Here is a 9,662-nt window from a genome sequence, read left to right as displayed (position 1 = left end):
AAAAAAAAAAAAAGATTTTTTCTTAAAAAAAAAAAAAAACTCTTTAAATTAAAAGAAAAAAAGGGGGGGGGGGGGGGAGGTCCAGGGGCACCTCAGTCAGTAGAACATGCGACTCCATCTTGGGGTCGGGTCGTGAGTTCAAATTCCACATTGGATGTAGAGCCTACTTTTAAAAAAAGAAGGGGAGGTCCAGAGACTGGGAGACTCAGATATGGATAGAGACCCAGAGACAGTGACAGAGTCAGGGACAGACTGAAATAGGTAGACCCACCGTTGGGAAAACAGACCCAAAGACAGGAGACTAAGCTAAGAAGACCCAGAGAAGGTAAAAAGCGGAAACGTGGAGACAACAGAGATGGAGAGACTCGGAGCCCGAGAAACAGCGGTGGGGACACACAGAGACAGAGATATGAAGGCACTGATTGGTTCTGCAGATCCAAGGAACTGATAGAATTTGAAGACTAGCCACGCTGGGGGCTTCAGGAGTCATTAAAATGGTGGGAAATGTAATAGAGGCAACAGTGGTGAGTGATGTGCTCAGAAGGCCAAAGTGGATGCTGCCACTCCACTAGACAGCATAGACTGGACAAAGGTTAGGACGCTGCTTCTCATTCCAGAATCTTCTAAATAACAAGAATTAATAAGACTGACATTTTGTGTAAACTTTATTTTTTACAATGTGTATCTAGACAGTTTATTTTAAATATTTAAATACAACAACACTCACATTTTTGGGGCATTCAGTTCTATCAATTTTAACTTGTATATCGACCAACACAAAACAAAGAATAGATCCACTGCAAGCAAACTCCTCCCCCCCCCTTTTTTTTTTTAATGAGCAGCAGGCAAAAGTTTATTAGAGTGTAAGATCAGAAATTAAGACTAGGAAAGCTCACTTTATAGGGAGGGGGCATGGAAAGTGAATGCCCGAAAACAAACTCCTTCCTGATGCTCCCCCGGCCCCAACCCTGGCAACCACTGATCTGTTTTCTGTGGTTATAGTTTTGCACCTTCCAGAATTTCACATAAATAGAATCTCAGAGTAGGTAACCTTTTGAGATTTGCTTTTTTTAGTGAAAATAATTCCTTTGAGATCCATTCAAGTTGTGTATATCAATAGTTCTTTTTTATTGCAAAGTAGTATTCAGTGGTTTGGATATACCACAGTTTTTCAAACATTCACCCACTTAAGGACATTTTGGTTGTTTCCAGTACTTTGTTATTACAAATAAAGCTGCAATGAACATTAGTGTAAATGTTTGTATGTGAATCTTCATAAGTCTTCATTTCTCTGGGATAAATGCTCAAGAGTGCAACTGCTGGGTTATATGGCAAGCGCATGTTTAGCGATGTAACATACTGCCATACTCTTTTCCAGAATAGTAGAACCATTTTACATTTCCAGCAAAACTGCGTGTGTGAACAAGTTTTTCCACATTCTTACCAGCATTTGGCATTACCATTTTTTTTGTTTTATTTTTTTAAATGTTTAAGTAATCCCTACAGCCAATGTGGGCCTCAAATTTATAACCCCAAGATGAAGAGTCATACACTCTACTAACCAAGCCAGCCAGGCACCCCAGTGTTGCCATCTTTTTATTTTAACCATCCTTATAGATGCGTAGTGACATCTCATGTTGCTTTTAATTTGCATTTCTCTAATAATTATGAATGTTGGACATATTTTCATGTTCGCCATCTGTATATCCTCTTCAGTGAAATGTCTGTTCATGTCTTTGGCCCATATTTTAGTTTTTAAAAATTGTTGAGTTTTGAGGGGCGCCTGGGTGGCTCAGTCGGTTAAGCATCCAACTTCGGTTCAGGTCACGATCTCACGGTCCGTGAGTTCGAGCCCCGTGTCAGGCTCTGGGCTGATGGCTCAGAGCCTGGAGCCTGTTTCCGATTCTGTGTCTCCCTCTCTCTCTGCCCCTCCCCCGTTCATGCTCTGTCTCTCTCTGTCTCAAAAATAAATAAACGTTAAAAAAAAATTAAAAAAAAAATTGTTGAGTTTTGAGAAATATTTATTTAGAACATATATACATATACATATTATTTAGAACATATATATTTATATATTTTTATCTATTTAGAACATATTCTAGATATGTTCTTCATCAGATATATGGTTTGCAAATGTCTTTTCTCCTAGCCTGTAGCTTGTCTTTTTATTCCCTTAACAGGGCCATTAGCAGACCAAAGGATTTTAATTGAGATGATGTCTTAATTTGTCACTTTTTCCTTTAATGGATCATGCTTTTTGTGTCAAGTTTAAGAACTCTTTGCTTAGCCCCAAGGATTTCCTTCTATATTTTATCTAAAAGCTTTGTTTTACTTTTTACATTTAACTCAATCATCATTTTGACTTAAATTTTGTACAAGAGGTGAAATTTATGTTGAAGTTCATTTTTTCCCCTATGGATATTGGGCATCTTTTTTCTGACAGTAATTCTAACACCAAATGTGCAGGTTTTTTCCAATACCAACCAATTCTCCAACCCAACTGGATGTCCAACAATTCAATCCTGAGAGTACCTAGAATTAGTGCAAACTTCACGGGTCAAGGGCTTAGTCACACAAGACTGTTTTCACTTCAGATGATGGCCATAGGCTACATACACTTCTGTTAAGTTGACTACAAATTCACTGGTTCCCTGGTCCCCACCTCGGGTTCAAGTATTCACTAGAATGACTCACAGAACTTAAGAAAACACTTTGCTTACGTTTACCAATTTAGTAATAAAGGATGTAACTTAGGAACAACCAAATGGAAGAGATGGATAGAGCAAGGTTTGGGAAGGTGGGGCGGTGTCTACAACTCTCCTTTGCATCCTCCAGGAATGTCTTCCTCTCAGCACATCAGTGTGTTCACCAGTCCAAAAGCTCTCTGAATCTCCTTGTCCACCAGTTCTTATAAACGAATCTCCAGCCCCCCTCCCCTCCCTAGAGATTTGGATGCGGGGGCTGAAAGTTCCCACCTTCCTTCTGGTGATGCTTCCCCATGCTGAAGCTTTCGAGGAGTGCCAACCCAAGTCACCTTATTAGCATAAACTCAGGTGTGGTCAAAATGGGCTCTTTATGAATGACAAGACACTCCTATCACTCAGGAAATTCTAGGGGTTTGTTCCAGGAATGAGGGACAATGACCAAATATATGTTTTGTTATATCACAGATATCCAACTGCTCCAATATCACTCATTGAAAAGGCTATCCTTTCCCCATTGAATAGTTTTGCACAATTGTCAAAAATCAGCTAAGCATGGTTGGTTTTGTGGGTCTGTTTTTGGGTTCTCTATCCATCCCATTTACCTATGTGTGAACCAAAACCACTCTTGGTTACTGTGGCTAAATAGTAAGCCTTAAAATCAGTTATTCCTCTCACTTTTCTTCTTTTTCAAAAATTGCTTTTGGGGACACCTGATGGCTCAGTCAGTTAAGCATCCAACTCTTGGTTTCACCTCATGTCATGATCTCATGGTTCGAGAGTTTAAGCCCTGCATTAGGCTCCGTGCTGACAATGTGGATCCTGCTTGGGATTCTCTCTCTGCCCTTCCTCTACTCATGTTCTCTCTTCCTCTCAAACTTAAAAAAAAAATTGTTCCAAAAACAATTGTTCCAAAAACATTTTTTTTTCTACTCTAAGTCTAGTGCTTTCCCATATCAATTTTGAAATAAGCTTGTCTAGGGGCGCCTGGGTGGCCCAGTAGGTTAAGTGTCTGACTTTGGCTCAGGTCATGATCTTGCAGTCTGTGAGTTTGTGCCCCGCATAGGGCTCTGTGCTGACAGCTCAGAGGCTGCAGCCTGCTTCAGATTCTGTGTCTCCCCTTCTCTCTGTCCCTCCCATGCTCATGCTGTCTTTCTTTTAAAAAGAAAAAAAAAAAAAGCTTGTCTATGTCTACAAAAGATCTTGCTGGGACTTTGATGAAAATTGTATTTTGTACACTTTTTATGTTTTCTTGCCTAATTGCATTGGCTAGTACTTCCAATATGATTTCAGTAGCAGTGGGGGTATCTGTCATCCTTATGTGTGGTTCACCATTATGATGTTGGCTATATGTTATTTACATATGCCCTTTTCAGATTAAGGAAATTCCTCTTTATTCTTAGTTTGCTATCATTATTATGAAAGGATAATGAATTTTGTAAAGGGTCTGTCTGCATGTATTTGTGAGATCATGTAGTTTTTGTTCTTTAGTCTGTTAATATGATGGGTTACATTGACTGGTTTTCAAATATTGAAACAGCCTACATTTCCAGGATAAACCCCCTGGTCATGTTGCATTGTTGCTCTTATATATTACAGAATTCAATTTGCTGATATTTTAATGAGAATATCTGTGTTTATATTCATGAGGGATATCACTCTGTAGTTTTCTTGTCATTGTCTGGTTTTAGAATCCAGGTAATGCTGACCTTATAAAATGAATCAAGTGTGTCTTCCTTTTATTTTCTGAAAGTGTGGAACTGGCATCATTTCTTCCTTAACTGTTGGGTGGAATTCATCAACAAAACTATCTGGGTCTGGCAGTTCTTTTGAAAAAAAACAAAAAAAACAAAAAAACATCAACTTCTTCAACAGATATAAGCCTATTCAGTTTACTAGTTTACTTGTACAGTAAATTTTGATAGTTTGTCTTTTAAGAAATTGTGCCCCTTTACCTAACTTATTGAATTTATGAACACAGAACTGTCCAAACAGGACTAGGTTTTTTGCAACTTCTGTGGGATGGAAATATACCACAATGGAATGAGCACTGGGTAACATCTTCCATCTCATCCCAATATATGCCATTACTCTGGGGGCACACCTACCCAATGGTCAACCCATCAAGACCTCATCTTCTCAGTGCCTAGAGCCTTGCCTCCACTTGTGTCAGGCATTCATACACACTCCAGCTGCCATCATCCACATTCTTGAGATTCTAGCCCTCTTGTCCTCCTGCCCGGCTAGCTTCTTCAACTCTACCCACCTTGGGAGGCCTCCAGGCAATCATGTATACTAGAGTTTGGGAAGCAATGCCATCTATGAACTACGGGTGATATAGTAGTTGGGAAGGCCACTGGTGTACCTTCTATTTTAGCCTCCCGAGTCAGAGAAGAGTAACATCAATGTCATCACCATTAATAGCAATAGCAACAAAATCAACAACAATAACAAAACATCAACAACACGAGCAGCAGTAATAATAAGAGAACAATAATAGCAACAACAAGGGTGTGAGCATGAGCACAGAAGCAACCAATACACACTAAAAACTGTTACATCCCAGACCTTCTCCACACCTAACTTCTCTTAATCCAAATGAGCTAGGGCTTGTCTACATTTTATAAATGAGGAAGTAAGGCACAATAATTCACCTAGGGGCACCTGGGTGGTTCAGTTAGGTAAGCGCCCAACTCTTGGTTTCAGCTCAGGTCATGATCTCATGGTTTCATGAGTTGGAGCCCCACACTGGGCTCTGTGCTGACAGTGTGTGGAGCCTGCTTGGGATTCTCTCTCTCCCTCTCTTTCTGCCCCTCTCCCACTCACATGGTCTCTCTTTCAAAAATAAACTTAAAAATAATGTTTAAAGAAAAAATAATTCACCTAAGGTCACAGAGCTACTGAGATGTAAACCCATGAGAAACCCAAGGATGACTGAAGTCAAAAGATGCACTCTTACCCATGACACTAACACTCACAGGGCATGGTCCTGGTCCAATGTTTTCATGCAATTTCATACAGTTTTTCTTCAACTGGGATTGCATATCTTGTACAGGCCTTCTGAGCAGCCAAGGGTTTGCTACTTAAATGAACACTCATTGACAATCAGGCACAGTGTTTTCTTTTATAAACAAAAAGTCCAAAGTGCAACCATGCATACACATGATACTGCACAGAGGATATTTCAATATATAAGTTAGAACAGAAGCCCTATGAAGGCAAAAAATTCTCTATTTACCAGCTTGTTAAAAGCTTATGTATAGTTTTGCATATTGCCTCCCTCCACATTGTAAGAATTTTCAACCTTACAATGAAAGATAACAGTTAACAGCTGATACAGGCTACAAGAAAGAAATTAGGTAACATTTAATATCCAGCAATGTGGGAGGAGGACTGTATCACCCTCTTTTGCTCCCACAAATATGCCATTAATTGTTACCTCAGTAACAGCCTTTTCCTTCAAAGCTCTAGTCTTTCCTCAAAGGGATCAATCTCACTAGTCATTCAGTTCTTCTTCCTTTTGATATTACTGTAATCAAATCAGAGAATTAATGGTAAGATACACATCTTATGTGTTTCTAAGGGAAAAAAAGCTGCCAATTAACATACAGCATGCCATTAATTACCCTGATCTATCAAAATGTCAAAATGAAAAGAACATGTATATTAAAATAAATTAAATACTGTGACTCAAATTCTGTGTCAGGACTAACTTCCAGGCACACATTTTCCCCTAGAATTGTGTTAAAAACCTGATTGTGGATTTGTAATGGGATGAATGTCCTACACTGGGTGTTTCCTCCAGAACTCATTCTCTGATGCACTAGTTGTGCTGCCCAATGAAGTAGTCACCAGATGTGCAGACACACAGAATTAGAAATGTAACGTGTGCCATATGTTTAAATGATAGTATCTGGGATATAGGTGGGTAGAATAAAATGTTATTGACATTAATTTCACATGTTCCTTTTTTTTTTTTTTTTTTTAATGTGGCCACGTGGGGCACCTAGGTGTCTCACTCAGTTGAGCAACCAACTTCTGCTCAGGTCATGATCTCAAGGTTTGTGAGTTTGAGCCCCGCATCAGGCTTGTCGCTGTCAGCCTGTCAGCGCAGAGCCTGCTTTGGATCCTCTATCCTCCTCTCTCCCAAAACATTTTTTAAAATTTTTTTTTAATTAAAAATGTGGCCACTAAAAAAAAATTGAACTTATGTATGTGGCTCACATTATATTTCTATCAGACAGAGCTACTCTGGAAGATCAGATCTCCAACTGAAAGCTTTCCCATGTAGACTATATGTTGGCTGTCTGTCTCAGGTCTAAGATGTCTTACCACACAAAGGTTAACATCAACTTACTTCTCAATATTATCACTCTATATTGGCTAGTACAAAAACTCATTCTTTCTACCCAAGAGTTTTGGGAAGAGTTCTTACCAAAACCCCAACTCTTCACATTAACCAAATCTTCTGATACAAGGACATGCAAGAATTCAAATTTAAAAGTAACCATAGCAAAAGAATTCTCCCAATTTCTTATGCAGACACAATGTCTCAAAAGTTTCTGATCCAAGGAGGAAAGGATGAACTCCACTATTTTCAAAGAGCTGCTCATCAATATGAAGTCTCTGACAATGAGTAAGTAAAGGGAATCTGATAGAGCTCTGTCATATTCACTGAATCCCCCACAGGTGTCTCTTTAGTGTGATAATTCCCATGTCTAATAAAAGCATACCTATTCTGGAAATTTTCCCCACATTTGAAACACTGGTACAAGGTCTCCTGAGCATATATCTTCTGGTGTTTGTCCAGAACACAGCTGTCCCAAAAAGTTTTGCCATACTGACTGTTCTCACAGGGTTTCCCACCAGTATGAGTCCTCTGGTGCTGAATGAGACCAGTGATATTCCTGAAGTTTCTGACACTGGTTATAGCCATACGGCTCCTCAATAGTATGCATCTCTGGTGCCAGAGCACTCAATGAGAGTTAAGAGCTCTCAATGAAAGTTTTCCCACATTCTTTACAGTCATAATGTTTCTCTCCAGAATGATTTTTTCCAAGATTTTATTTATTTACTTATTTTTGAGAGAGAGCACATGCGTACATTGAGCATGAGAGGGGCAGAAGGAAGAGAGATAATCTCCTGCTACGGGGCTCAATCCCACAACCCTGTGATCGTGACCTGAACCCAAATCAAGAGTCGGAACTCAATGTACTGAGCCACAAAGGCACCCCTGAAGATTTTAAGTAATCTTTACACCCAAATTGGGGCTCCAACTTACAACCTGAGATCGAGTCGCATGCCCTACCGACTGAGTCAACAAGGGACCACAGAATGATTTTTTTTAATGCACAATGAGGTGACCACTGCAGTTGAAGGATTTTCTACAATCCACATACTTTCAGGATATCTCTCTGGTGTGACTTCTCTTATATTTAATAAAGCATGAGATATCAGTGAAGGCCTTTCCACACTCCATAATACACAGGGATTCTCTCTTGTGTGAATTCTCAAATGGACAATAAGGTAGTAGATATTGGAGACATTTCTCACACTCATTGTATCTATATGGTTTTTTCTCCAGTATGAAATCTGTGATGCAAAACAAGGGAAGAGTAGTGGCTGAAGGACATCCCACAGTAGTTGCACTCATGGGGGTTCTCCCTTGTGCAGGTCCTCTTGTGATTGATAAAGGCAGAGATGGCACTGAATGCTTTCCCACAACTATTGAATTTATAAGGTTTCTCTCCTGTATAGATTCTTCAATGCACAATCAGGTTGTAATTCTTGGAGAAGGATTTTCCACAGTCAGTACAAGTATAAAATCTCTCCAGTATGAGTCCTCGGGTACCAAAGAAGTGAGATTTCTGTCTGATGGATTGTCCACATTTGTTGAAGTCATGGCATTCATCTCATTATTTCTCCTCTGCTCATGAGAGCAAGTGCCCTGATCAAACACTTCCTCACATCCCATCCCTTTGTGTGGCTGCCTTTCTCCAACAATTATATCCTGTTCAGTAAGAGGTACAGAATGGTTGTAAAATCACCACTTTTGTTACAACTGGAGGGCCCATCTCCTGTTAGATTTCCACCAATGTGGCCAAGTTGACCAACTTGACTTGATGGCTATTCTACAGTCATAATTTTCATCAAGTTCACTTCACTATATGTGTGTGTGTGTGTGTGTGTGTGTATTTATATGTATATTTACATTTATTTATATTATATATATCAGGAATGCTTAACATCTGAATCATGTTCACAGAAAGCTTCTGTTTCAGGACCTTTCTGAGATAGAGCAAAGACCGAGCAGGGGTGGTTGCGTGGCTCAGTTGGTTAAGTGTCCAACTCTTGATTTCAGCTCAGGTCATGATCTCACGGTTCTCTGGAATGAACCCCATGTTGGGTTCTGTGCTGATAGCACAGAGCCTGCTTGGGATTCTCTCTCTCTGCCCTTTCCCTGCTCATGCTTTCTTTCCCTGTCAAGATAAATAAACTTAAAAAAATAGACTGAGCAGACACCCATGCTTTCTCCATATTCACAACCACCACAGCCTCTCACCAAACCCACTGTGTTCTATTGGGTGGATGCTGTTTGCATCAAATGCTTCTCTGGGTTTTTGTGAAGCATTTCTACCTGTTCCTCACATTCCCATTTTTCTCCTAATGCATATAAACAGGAATAATCCTTCATGAATCTTTCCATCATCAGGAAATTAAGTGGTTCCACTCCAACAACATCCTGCCTTGATGCTTTCATTTTGACCTTTGTTTTCTTTTTTAACTTTTTTTAATGTTTATTTACTTCTGAGAGAGAGAGCAGGGGAGGGGCAGAGAGAGAGGGAGACAGAATCCCAAGCAGGCTCCGTGCCATCAGCACAGAGCCCGCTGTGGGGCTCGAACCCATGAACCATGAGATCATGACCCAAGCCAAAATGAAGAGTTGGATGCTTAACCAAC

The sequence above is a fragment of the Panthera uncia genome (assembly GCF_023721935.1).
Source record: "Panthera uncia isolate 11264 chromosome E2 unlocalized genomic scaffold, Puncia_PCG_1.0 HiC_scaffold_19, whole genome shotgun sequence".
Taxonomy (NCBI): Eukaryota; Metazoa; Chordata; class Mammalia; order Carnivora; family Felidae; genus Panthera; species Panthera uncia.
This window is presented reverse-complemented; position numbering follows the sequence as displayed.